The sequence below is a fragment of the Manis javanica genome, chromosome 8 (genome assembly GCF_040802235.1).
Source record: "Manis javanica isolate MJ-LG chromosome 8, MJ_LKY, whole genome shotgun sequence".
Lineage (NCBI taxonomy): Eukaryota > Metazoa > Chordata > Mammalia > Pholidota > Manidae > Manis > Manis javanica.
Genome location: NC_133163.1, coordinates 53,984,443 through 53,998,434, shown reverse-complemented (window position 1 = coordinate 53,998,434; position 13,992 = coordinate 53,984,443). Strand labels below are relative to the sequence as shown.

The 13,992-nt window shown below is 38.7% G+C and overlaps 1 long non-coding RNA gene across 1 annotated transcript in view; it reads right to left on the bottom strand.

Moving 5' to 3' along the window:
* LOC140843262 (uncharacterized) overlaps nucleotides 1-4,251 on the bottom strand; it is an 82,878-nt gene extending 78,627 nt beyond the window's left edge. Inside the window, exon 1 of the long non-coding RNA XR_012120874.1 lies at nucleotides 4,230-4,251. This is a non-coding gene — a long non-coding RNA (uncharacterized lncRNA). The remainder of the gene's footprint in view (nucleotides 1-4,229) is intronic.
* Between the last annotated feature and the right edge of the window lie 9,741 nt (nucleotides 4,252-13,992).

The window sequence follows — 13,992 nt, the reverse complement described above, 5'->3', positions numbered from 1 at the left end:
CAATATATGTCAGTAGCATCATCATCTATACACAAAGGCTTTTTAATAGCAATTCTAAGCAAAACTCCAACACATTCCCTACCCATCTGAACTTCCAAAATTCCAAGAGAAAAATCAGTCAGAGGATTTATTTTTTAATGCATCTCCTCCACTCAATAAAGGAAAAAGCAACTAAAAAGCTTTATCCAGACTAGCAGGCAGACACACACACACACACACACACACACACACACACACACACACACACAGTGATTTTTTTTTCCAGATCCCAGCAATAACCACCATTAATTTAAGCCCCTAAAAGAGGTTTTTATGGTAGTTCAGAGATTCTGAACTACACTTCTATTTCCACTTGTCCAATGATTTGAGCTACAATAGCTTGGGTAAAGGGGAGAAAACACTGAGCCCTCATACCCACAGCATTTCTCCCCTTCTCTAGAACCCATGTGTGCTCTAAAAGGTTTCCTGTTAGCCTGGAAACAGATGAGATATGGGCCCACCCAGCATGTGGAGTTGGGTCACAGTCTGTGGTATCTCTTCACATCTACTGATTTACATGAGGGATGAAGAGCTTCAAAGACAACTCAAATATGACCAAGATTAGAGTTCAGATATAATGGCATGTCTGGCAAACAAAAGTGACAAGAAGAAGGTAAATTGCCCAGGAGAAAGCAGAGTCCCTAAGAAAGAAATCATTCCAAATAAAGAAGGTATCTGTCATGATGAACAAGATTCAAAACAGAACCTAAAGTTTAAAGCAAAGTGGCAACTATGACTAACTCAAAACAGCTCTTTGAGCCTGCCCATATACAGAAAAAAAGAGAAAGCAAAGCAGCCCGGAGTCGCAGCAGAGCGTCACAGCATCCAGAGCGGAGTGGGTGGCGTGAAGCGCGGCGAGAAGTGAGGGCAGCCTCCACCTTGAGACCCACAGAGAAGAAAACAGTCTGAAGAAACTCTAGGGAGTGGGGTGTCATTCTGCCTTAAAGTCAATGGTGGAGGTTATCCAGTCAGTAAAAATCTGCAACTGCATATTAATGGAACCATATTTATGCCTTCTGGATGTTGCAGGTTACTGAAGCACAATTTTTCAACCTTCAAATACTTATTTCTAAAAAATGATAGCCACCCATTCTAGTACAATAGATACTTGAATTCCTAGCATGAATTTCACATGGGAACCTCCTGTATTAGGCTGTTCTGAGTTTTTGTTGAATCCCCAGTGTAACTCAGGGGGTAAAATCCCAGGCAAATCTCAGTCAAGGGAGAAATAAAGTTTATTTCTTACTAGCAGTCATCCACTTCTGCTCCCTTGTATCTCTCACCAACGGGCTGCAGAAGAAGAGACCCCCACCCAACCTCTCTAGTACAAATAAGCCCTCGCTCCCCTTGTAATTACCTATTGATATAGAGATGGACTACTTCTCTCCATCCCCTGGAAACACCCGTTATATGAAGATGTACTAAAGCCAGGTGAGAGTTTCTGGAAATATTGCAATTTTACCCCCACTCAGCTGTACTTTGAAACAGGTAATGTCTAAAGTATCAATATGTGCAATAGTATCTGAAGCCAAGTTAGTTATTACCTGCCTAGGTACCTATTAACAAACCTATCCCATTTAAACTAATGTGGAGATTTCTCTTGTACAAGGTAATTGACCCTTTTGGACCCTACATTTTCTAATTTTGTCCTTTCACCTTCAGTGCTAGTCTAAATGTTCAAAAAGCAATGCAAATTATAAAGAACGCATGCGTTTATTTTAAAAGGAAAATATATATCGGTCTACTTCATTTCTTAGCCAAGCCTTTTGAGATATATCAGAGAATCAATGTTCCCTGCAGCCCAAATATGTTATTGCTATGCCTTCCAACTGGACAATATCAAAAGTAATTGTAAATGTTTTGAACTTACATGAAGGAGTAGTAATCACCCTGTTTTTCTGCTCCCCTTTACAACAAACCCTTGAAAAACTTGCTTCCACTTCTTACCCTCTCATTCTTTCCTGAATCCACTCCAATCTGTTCTGTCTCACAAATCCAACATCAATTCTTAGGCCCTACTTTACTCACTCTATGAGCAACAATTGACACGTCCCTTTACTCTTTTTCTTGACTCCCAAATTTATTATTCTGGTCTGGGCCTCTCTGCTGACGTATCCAACTGCCTATCTTCAACTTTTCTACTTCAGAACTAAGGCATTTCAGACTTAACCAATGACTTCCATTCTTTTTCCTCCATCCTGTTCCTCGTCCCTCAGTTTTCCCCAATCTCAATAAATATCAACTCTATTTCTTTCTGGGATAAAAACCTTGGAGTCCCATTTTGACTCTTCTGACTCCCCTCTTTTTCTCATATCTTACTGAATCAATCAGCAAATTCTATAAGATTAGTCTTCAAAATATTTCCTGAATCCAACCACCTCTCACCACCTCTATAATTGCTCTTTTTTTTTTAATTTTTTATTAAGGTATTATTGATATACACTCTTACGAAGGTTTCACATGAAAAAACAATGTGGTTACTACATTTACCAATATTATCAAGTCCCTACCCATACCCCAGTGCAGTCACTGTCCATCAGTTTAGTAAATCTATCAATGCTCTTATCTAGAAAGTTCTAAGAGTCTCCTAACTGATCTTCCTGTGTACACTCCCTTGTCCCTTAACAGTTCTCCACAAAACAGCCACAACACTTACATTAAAATGCAATCAGATCATGTCACTTCTCCACTAAAAATCCTTGTATAGCTTGCTATCTATCACAGACTGAAATCGAAAGCTCTTACTGCTACACCTACAAGTCCCAACCTAATTTGGAGCTCACCATGCCTTTGATGTCATCTCCGACTACTCTCTCCCTCCTTTCTTCCACTGCAGCCATGCTGGCCTACTTGCTCTTCCCCAACACCCAAACATATTCCCATGTCGGAGCCTTTGCACTCACTGTCCCCACTACCTGGGTTTATCTTTTAGTTGACGGTTCACTCCTTTCCTTCTTCTGGTCTCTTCTCAAATATCCCCTCATCAGTGATGTCTTCCCTGACTATTCTACATAAAAAGAACACCTGCATTTCCACATGTTACTTTCCTTCCCTCTTTCTAGCTGTGCTTCTCCTTCAGAGCACTAATGATCACCTGATATAATTGTCCAGCACCCTCATTACAACAGAGGCTCTGTTAAAGTAGGGATATTATCTGCTTTGATCACTGATGTATTCTCATCACCCAGAACATTCTCTCACTCACATATCATACTTCATTTCCTCCAAGCCTTATATTAATACACATTTTAACATCTCTAAATTGGGGATGCATCTTATAATATGCAACATTTTTTCTTTTTTACTAGACCATATAACAGTGGTATATATTATAATTGACATCTTAGGGTCAATGAAATACGATATTGGCATTCAAAACACATTTCAAGTGAACAATTAAATCCCATTTATTATATTTTCAGAGGTGTGGGCTCAGGCTCTTGGGCAAAAGGAGACTGAATTATAATTTAGTATACAACTTAATCTACTGATTTTAAATGTTTAACTGATTTATACTGAAATTTATACAGGAAAAAAAAATAGATTAAAAGCATCAAGGAAAGGGAATTGTCAAATTGAAACAGCCTAGCGTAAGGAAGAGACAATACAGGCAAGGCAAGAGAATTATCAGAACTTATTTTAAAATCTAAAATAATTAATCAAACAGACATACATAACTCACTAACCTCTGTATTAATACAGTAAATACTGTATTAACATATAAAACAAAAATTATTCATAATGGTAACCTGGGACCTAGCCATCACAAAATGAATAAAATATTTAGTATGCTCAGTTCAAGAACCAGAAAAATAGCACATTTGTATTAGGTTTCCTTCAAAAAATGGTTAAAATAAAAATAATTAATTTGGCTTTTAAAAGTGATAAAATTTAATAATGTCAAACATTCATTTCAGTGGCACACTGCTCTCCTTATGATGTCATCATCATCAGGCTAATTCTCAGAGAATTTCTATTGGTCTTCACTGTACATTTGAACTAAATTTCATCAAGACCTAATGCAATACTAGAAAAAAATCTGGGGAATGGCAGTCATAGAAACCTTTTTACATGAATTCCAATCTTCCTTCTTATTTTGATAGATGCTCTGAGTTGAAATGTGTGGGAATACGATGGGTCATTTTCTTGTGCTTACATTTTCCATGCTTCTGCAAGTGAATAAAACTTACCTTTCCCACCTTGTATGCTTCCTGCAAGAAGACACAGGAAAAAAAATGCATGATTTTCTAATTGTAATTCTCTCTGCTATATTGTTTATGCACACTGCTAAGTTCTGTATATCATCATAATTTTAGAAAAATTTTTATCAGCATAAGAAAATAAAGTGAAAATAAAGTCAACAGATAAATCTTGTGTAGTTGGGAGAGGGAGGTGGGTTGTAGTTTGGGGCAGAGATGAGTATCAATGATTTCAGCTGCACATAAACACAACCTATTAATGCAGATGTGTGTTGTTCATAAAAAGTCAGTATTACCAATAAAGCTAATTTCCCACATCTCAGTTATTAAAATGTTTATTCCTTGTTTTCTGTTCTCAAAATATATAATAAAGAAATTCATTCATCAAAATGTTGAGTGGTTGTCTGTTATTTCTTTGCCAGTTCATATTTTGTATAATAAAACATTACTTCAATAATAAAAAAACTGAAATGTTGATTTTGTACAAGTTTTTAAATATTGACTTTGTGCAACTTCAGTTCCTCAGTTGTTACTTAGGGATAAGAATTCCTAAATGAACAGTTATGAGAAATAAATAATACCATAATGCCAGTAAAGAAAGCTGAGTGGTGTGTGTTACATGGAAAAAATTTTTATTACTATTATTACTATTATTAGCTTTGTTGTTGCTATTAAGGAATTAGAAATTTGGGCTAAAACAGCAATCTAGGAATAAAGACAAAAGAATTTAAAGAATCTCCTCTTGGACTGCTTCCTCTGGTACTCTGAGTGTGAACAGGGGTGAAGGCTGATACCCCATTTATTAAGAATTGGAGGGAATTAAAAAAAAAGACTGTGGAGGACTGAGTGCATCAATTCTTCCCCTTGTTGTACACTGCCTTGGCCCTGTAACTTTTTTATGGCCTCCCACTCTGAGCAGGGTGCTGTGTCCCTCCTCTAGTTTCTGATCTCAGCCATGTGATTTGCTTTAGCCTTTGGGATGTTAACCACAGAACCTGAAAAAGCACTTTCACCTTTTTACTTGTTCTTTTACTCCTTTGCCTTTGCCACAAGAATATGCCCCGGCTAGCCTGCTGGGTGACGAGGCACAGAACAGAGCCCCAGCTGTCCCAACGAAGGCCTTTCTAGACTAGACAACAGGCTGTCTGACACCCAAATATGCAAGTGATCCCAATTATGGTCTGTCAATATATAAAGTACCCCAGCCAAGACCAAAAGAACCACTCATTCACCTGAAAACTAAGTAAATGTATTGCTTTAGTCACTGAGTTTAGGATGATTGTCACAGAGCATTACTGTGGCAATACATAAGTGCTTTGGAAACTGATATTGAGCTGAGTGGAAACAGTGCAAAGAATGATGCCCCAGTTCTTGTAAGTGAAAAAAGACTATAATGATTAGCGGTAAAATGTTAAAAGTATCAAGGGCCTGGGTGCTTGCCTTCCAGCGCAGTAAGGAACAAAGGCCTGCGTCCCACTCCAGATCAGTCTTGGAAAATCCAAAGGATGAAAACTGAATAGCGGCAGCAAAAACAGAAAGGAAACTGGACATAATGTCCGAGTGTACAGAAAGCAGGAAAAGGGAAATGCAGGGAATTAGTCTGGTCCTGAAAAGGACCTTTTCATTCAACAGAAGAAAGTCGCAAGTGGTTCCCCAATATTTGTTCTGACAGATTTTTTAAGGATCCTTCTAGTTTTTCAGTCAGGCAAATACCATCATTTTTAAAGTGTTCTCTCATATTAGTCTCCTATCCATTTTCGTCATCAAAATCTTAAAAATTAACCTCCTTCTCACCTTACTACTGCAAAATGACCTCTTTCTGGCCTGATGTGGTCCACTGTCTCATCAGGAAAACCACTATCAACACTGATAACACATGATTTTCAAGCCAAGTTCAATCATGTCTCTTTGCTGCCTAAAAATCTTTAATGACTAATTGCCTATTAAATTTCTTACACCTGAGGCACCCTTTCACATTAGATTCTCCACAGAATAGACACAACCTTCTGTTTCAGAATGGATGGATGTATGGATGAGATAGATGGACAGACAGCTAGATAAATAGTCAGATTCATACATAAATGACAGATAGACAGACTTAGACTAAACTATAAGCCACAATAACAAGTTGCTTTTACCTCAGGGGTTAGAAATATGACATAGGAAGGATGGCTTTATATACATATTTCTGAGTTTCATATTTGTAGTTCTTAGGAACATTAAGATTTTAATCCAGTAATCTTAACCTAGACTTCACATTGAAATCACCTGAAGAGCCTTAATAAATACTGATACTTGGATTCTGAATTAACTGGCATGGATGACCAGACATTTTAAAGGTCCCCTAGTGATTTAAACCTATGAACCACTGTTATAACTGAACTATGCTGGAGTGTTCTTTTTCTTTCTAGTTTCAACAAAATGCCTTGCCTTAACATACACCTAGCATTTTGTTGTATAATGCGATGAGAAGTAGAGAATCTTCACTTATAAGTACATTGCAGTGCATTGGTATCTGTAGAACAGAAATGTGGACTGTGTATTCTATCTTCTCTCTACCCTTTCCCCCAAAATGGAATCCTTTTGTAATAATGGCAAGAGAAAAAATAAGAATTTTGTTATCCCTGTTTGCAAAATGACACAGCCCATATGCACTGAAAGGAGACTTAAAAGAATCCAACTGATTGGGTGGTGAATGCCAACCTGCCCCAGCCACGTAAAACTGGCTGACTTAGCACATCCAAGAGCTGCCTCCTGTACACAGCCAGCCATGTTTTGGCTGCCTCTATTATTGCTTCATGCCAATACTACAAACTTAGACACCAACATAGCAACCTAATTCCACTTGCAGACATCGCTTAAAACAGGATATCTTAGTGGTTTGAATGATAATTCATAATTTCTAATTAGAAAAAGGGCAATTTTCCACAGGGCAAGCCAAACTATTCTTTCTCCAGACCATGTCAGCCCCCAGAGACACAAATTCAAAGGCTTGGATGACTCTTATTAGAACATGTGGTTCCAGTTTTGTTTTTTTGTTTTTGTTTTCTTCATTCAACTCACCTATTCATCTTTCCCTCCATCACCCAGACAGAATGGACCAAAAAGCTTTTTGGAAAAGAATTGGATCATACCGCCACAATCAGTGAGTAATCCCCTCCCCCACTCCCTGCATGCGATCCTATGAAGCTCAGGCTGCTGCTGTCTTGGCCAACCCTTGCTTGAAACTGTTAATGGCAGCTGCTTTTTTGGGCATTTATTATATCTTCAGCTTCAAATGAACACCAGAAAAGATGACTTTCATTCAATTAGTCATAGATGATGATTTATATGATTACAGCTCTTTTGGCCCTAAAAGATAGCTCTGCTCTTCAAATTTTGCAAAACATTCTGTGTCAGAACTAACACCAAGTTTCCCAGGAGGCCAGGTCAGGGGTTGATTCAGATTATGTCCCCCACATGTGTCACAGTATCAGTCTTCCTGTATTTGAAAAGTGACTCATTCTTTCAACCTTTTCCTACCTCATAGTGACTTATTTGTTCCCCAGGACCCTCCCAGCAATTTAGAGCAGCCTCATTTTAATCCTTCATCATTAAGGAGTCATAAATCTAGCTTCTGGAGACAAATCCTCAGATCCAAGTTGCCCTAACCACCTCACAAGATTCTAAGAGCCCTCGAGGAACTGGGACTACTACAGCCTGACCCAGTGTCCCAGAGTTCATGAGGCAGGTATGCAAATTCAACTGTAACTGAACTTCATTACACAGGCTTCAGCATCAAAATTATACAACCAATTAGTTAGCCTGTTACACATGAATATTACCTTACACATTTCTCATTCAAAACCATATTGATACTATGATATATTTAGTCTTCTTTGTTCTAAGTATTATACTCAAGTCTTCTTTCACCTTAACTTTACTGATGATAAAACACAATGTGGGTATTTTTTATTTTTAGGGGACAATATACATTCCCCTCTAGAACATTCTGGTCACTGGGCACTACAGGGTAACACTAATCAAATGGAAAAGGAAAAAAGGGACTTTCAACAAGACAGTCCTTTATTACTGTAATACAGTTGAGTTCAACCTGCTTTAAAGAAAAAAATCACTGCCGTTTGCACCTAGAAAGCACCAATGGAACATAAAATGTTAACTATAACTCCTAGTGCCCCTAGGCATACATAGCAGTCCTCCTTTCCCATCACAGTGGTATGAGCCAATTCCTTCCTAACAGACTTCTGAATCATTCCTGATGAAAGATTCTCCCTGAAGGAGGCACTCAGTGTGCTCACTAGACAGCTCCAGTTATCACCTGTGCTGTTATACCTTGAAAAAAGTATTGTCAGCTCAACTACCTTAGTGAAAATACTGTGGCAATAGCTTCATTAATTACTGGTGAGTTGCAACCAGCACTAACTTTCATTTAGTATGTATAACTATTTTTAGTGTATCACTGCTAATACCATACCATATGGTTAATACTATAATCCTATGGCACTTTTAGTGAATTTTCTGAATATGTTTTAGCCCCTGGATTCACTTTGTGAATAATCCAGCTCATTTTGCCAGATACAAAAACAGTTCTGGGGCACCTTTTCTCAAAGCAGCAGTACTAGAAAGGCCCATCATTTTCTACTTTCTTTATAAGAACATAACTCATCAACAGCCTGGAAAAGGTAGTTCTACATACTTCATGTTCCACATCTTTTGGGTCAAAGAAACAGAATCAGGATGGAGCCTCCCACACAAACTGGACCAATGAGGTTCTCCAGAAATTTAAAACTAGGACCGAGAGAGTCCGTCAGTCAATTACGGTCAGCAAGTAAACTATCTCTTTTAAAGCAATGAGTCAATGGATAAGCCAGTCTACAAAAAGAAAAAGCGGAGTGTCAGTTATCTATTATTACTTAACAAATTACCCCAAAACTCAGTGCCTTAAAACAACAAACATTCATCATCTCATAGTTTCTGAGGGTCAGGAATCTGGAAGCAATTTAGCTAGGTGCCACTGGGTCACAGTCTCTCATAACATAGTGGTGACACTGTCAGTGGGATTGTAGGGACCTCACAAAACTGAGGCTCAAGAATCTGCTTCTAGATCACTCACATGATTGATGGCAGACTTCAGTTCCTCCTGCCTTGAACACCTTAAAGGGTGTGGTCCTTGCAATACCACATGGACCCATAGGTCTGCTCACTACATGACATCCCCTATTACCATTAATCAAGAGAGAAATAGAACACACATCTAAGATAGCAGCTAAAGTCTCTTAAGATATAATCTCAGAAGTGCAGCCTATCCCTTTGGCTATATTATATTCATTGGAAGTGAGTGCCTAGGTCTAGCTCATACTCAGTGGGAAGAGATTACACAAGAGCATGAATACTAAGAAGGAAGATCACTGAAAGCCATCTTAGAGGCTGCCTATCATGTACACTTATGGCTCCCAAGGATTTACCTCTCTCACATGCAAAATTCCCTCATCTTCTCTCAAGGCATCAAGAGTTTCACCCTATTATAGTATCAGTTCAAAGTCAAGAATCCTGTCATCTAAATTAGGTCCAGGTGTTGATAAGGCTTCTCAAGGATAGTTCCTTAAGTACATTTCCTCAAATTCAATACCTCTTGATCAAATAGATTTGTGAAACTAAAGAGACAAGTTATCTATCCCCCCTATAAACACATATACACACAGAAATCATACAATGGGGACAGGTATTGGAAAACTGCTATACACATTCCCATTAAAAAGGGAAGAAATGGGATACAAAAAGGAGTCACTTGTCCATGGCAATTCTGAAGTCCAGCTGGGCAAAGGTTGGATGTTCCTTGATTAGATTTCAAGGCCTGTGAATAATTTCCCCTGTCAAGTCTACCTTCACAGTTCTTTATTCTGCCATCTGAGTATCCCTTACTTTTGTTGTGAAAGGTAGCATGCTTTTACAGCTAAGCAGTTATCAGAGTCTCCTTACTTCCAGTATAGTTCTGGAGTACAAAAGCCTCCTTCTTTCCATACTGTCTCTATTCCCCTGAGTCCAAGCTGGTGATGCTTTTGCATATATAACTCTTTCAAGAACACTATATGGGTCTCCTATGAATCATCTTGGGGTTCAACCCATTAGACATAAGCCACACTCATAAATCTTGAAATAAGCTTTTCTCTCCCTTGTACCTTGAATAAGAAAGCTAAGGCACATGCCCTTAAGCTTTCTAAAGCACTGTTGTTTCATTGAAGAGTATCTGTGACACACACCATTAATCTCTTCAAAGGGCCCTTTGTGTGACTGAATATTACCCTGAGACAGGACTTTTGATCTTTCTTAGATCTTAACAGAAGTTTTGACAGTCACATTCTTTGCTTCATCTTTAGATCACTGCTCTCGGGCAATGCCCTGGATTTTATCTTTGATCAACGCCATTTGTTAGTTTTGGCACCAGTTGCCATCTCAAAAAACAGAATTTTCAAAACTGTCAAGTCTTGGCTCCTTTTTACTTACCATCCCTACCTTGATTTAGCTCATTCCTCTTCTTCTATTTTACTATAAGCAGCAAGAAGAAGCCAGACAGCACCTTCAGCACTTTGATTGGAAGTCTCCTTAGTTAAATCACTCAGTTTATGAAGACATTTACTTTTCACAGCACTACAAGAAACAATGTTACTGAGTTTTTGCCACTACATAACATGGATTCACCTTTGTTCCTTCAGTTTACTGCCAGCATTCATTCTCAGCCTTATAAAAGACCAGAAGCTTCTATTAACGGCTTCTTCAGGGCACTTCAGAATTTCACTAACACTGCTCAAATCCCAGTTCCAAAACCACTTCTACATTTTAAGTTTTTATCATGGCAGCTCCCTACTTATTGGCACCAAAATCTGTATTCATTTTCTATTATTGCATAACAAATCACATAAAAAATTAGCATCTTAAACAACAAACATTTATTATCTCATTGTTTCTGGGGGTCAGGAATCAAAAGCAGTTTGTCTAGGTAATTTTGGCTGAATGTCTCATGAGGCTATAATCAAGCTCTCAACTGGTACTGCAACTACCTCAAAATTCAACAATTCATCTGTGGAGGTGGTACCCACTTCGAAGTTCACGTGGTTACTGGCAGGCTTTACTTACTCATGGGCTTTCAGATTAAGGGCCTCAATTCCTCATAGGCTGGTGACTGAGGACTTCAGTTCACCATGTCATCTGGGCGTCTCCATATGGCTACTGAAAACATGGTACTTTGCTTCACTTAACACAGGTGTTCTTAGAGAGAGAAGGAGTGCACACACCCAAGATTGATGTCACCAGCTTTTTTAACGCACACTCAAAAGTGACCTCCCATTACTTCCACTTTAGAAGTGGGTCAATAAGCACAGCCCACAATTCAAAGGGAGAAGATTATTCAAAGGCATGCATACCAGGAGTGGGTAGTCATTATGAACCCTTTAAACTTGTCTACCACACAGACCCCAAGATGAGAGATGAAGACCATGAGGCAAGAGAGGAGGAAAGTTCTCCTGACGGATTTCCAATTTCATGAGAGATGGCTATTTCCAACAGTCACAAGAGCTAAATGGCTATTTCCAAAAGTGAGATTTCTCTGAACACTTAAAATAAATGCACTTCAAGTAACCTTGATTAAGTTTCTGCTTCTGAACAACCAAATTATTCCTAAAAATCCCATTTTCTTGCAGAAACTGTACTCCATGTTTGTGAAACTGAAAGCAAATACACTTCTCTACAATATAAACAGGACTCATAATGTCTGAACTGACCTACAGATATAGATCAGGCATCTTCTGTATTCTCTTGACCCTGTCAGCAAAAAGCTCTCTGCCAGAACATTAAGGACAGCTTCTTATATTAGAAGCTGCACTTTTAATTTCTGTGACATGTAATGAGGCAGTCTCACTAGCCGGAATATTTTATTAGGTCATAATGTGTTAAATGTGGTTTAATCAAGAGCTGCTATTAGATAGCTTCCCAATGAACTTCAGATGTAAGATGATCATATAACAAATCATCTGTGGAATCTCTCTTAAACAGTGTTAAGAGAGACGGGCCTCTGCAATATGAGCAACAATACCCTTATAACTAGTAATAATAATGATGAAAATAGCTACCATCTACTGAGCACATAAATAAGGTTCTCTTATAACTCAAGATGGCTCTACTGGAAATGCCCATCATTTTCTACTCTTACCCACACACACCCAACTTATTCTAAGAAAAGAGAACTTGATGTAACAGTTACTAAGTGCTAATATCTAAAATATTAAAGACAGCTACCATTATTATCCCCATTTCAAAGCCAGTGAAACAAGGTTACCAATATTGAGCAACTAGTTCAAGGTCAAATAACTTGCCTCCCAACCTCTGGGCAGTTCCCTCTCACATTGTATCAGGGACGGTCTGTGGGATCAGTTATTATGGCAGAAGTTACGGTGTGTGACTTCTGATGCTAGGTCTTAAAAACATTTCAGCTTCCATCTTGCTCTCTTGGGTCACTCCTTCTTGGAGAAGCCAGCTGTCATGCTCTGAGAACATGCAAAAATAGTAAGAGGACCATGTGGCAAAGAATTGAGGCCTCCTAACCACCATCAACTTACCAGCAATGTCAGAGAACCATCTTGAATGTTAGTCCTCCAGCTCCAGTCAACCCATGAGGTGTCAGTAACCCCAACTAGCATCATGACTATAACCTCATGAGAAACCCCAAGCCAGAACTACCCAGGTGAGTCACTCCTACTAAATTCCTGACCCACAGATACTGTAAGATAATAAATGTTTTTAAGTCTCTAAAACTTAAGCTAGTTTGTTAAACAACAACAGATAACTGATACAGTAGTAAAGCTGGGTGACCCTGCCTCAAGTTCTCTCATTGATTGTAGTCAGGATTTTTGCCAAAGATGAGGTTTAATCTGAAGGGTTGAGTGGGTAAGGATCTTCTTTTAAAATCACTTATGTAGCTGTCAGCAGATTTCAGGTCTTTACTGGTAATTGCCCAGAGACCTTCCTCAGTTTCTTGTCATATGGGCCTCTCTGTAGAGCAGATAACATGGCAGCTAGTTAGATTCCCTTATAGCAAGTAAAAAAAGAATAAAAGGAGGGCAACCCAAAATGGAAGACATAGCCTTTTTATAATCTACTCTCAGAAGAAATAGCACATCAAATCTTCCATATTCTATTTCCTAAAGATGAATAACTAAATCCAGCCAACACCTATGGAGAGGAAATTACACAAGGGTTGGAATACCAGAAAGTGGGGATCATTGGGGGCCATTCCCTTCACTGGATATACCATACTGACATATGATGTCAGTAGTCTGAGTCAATGCTCTTCATTGCTTACACTCTACTCCTCCCTTGATCTGATCATGGATTCCATTTACAGAAGTAGAATCCAAGCAACAGCCTTCCCGTGTAATCAGCGCACAGCTCCGTAGGATATTTGGTGAAAGGATAGTTAGGCTGAAGACTGCTCCTGAATCACCTGCATGTTACAGCTGCTTCTGCTCTCTACTCATATTTCTACCTTGGGTCACTGTTTGATCAGCTAAACTCAGACTCAATTCCTTCACTCTTCAAATTACACCAACTCAAGACTTTATTCATAGACAATCTTACTGATGGGTCCAAGGTAACTGAAATTATTTACTGCCGCTCAGTAGATATCTTTAAAATTGAATATTGGTCAATACTGTCTTTAAAAGTATTCCAGCCCCATAGGCACTGGTAACTTCTCACAGGT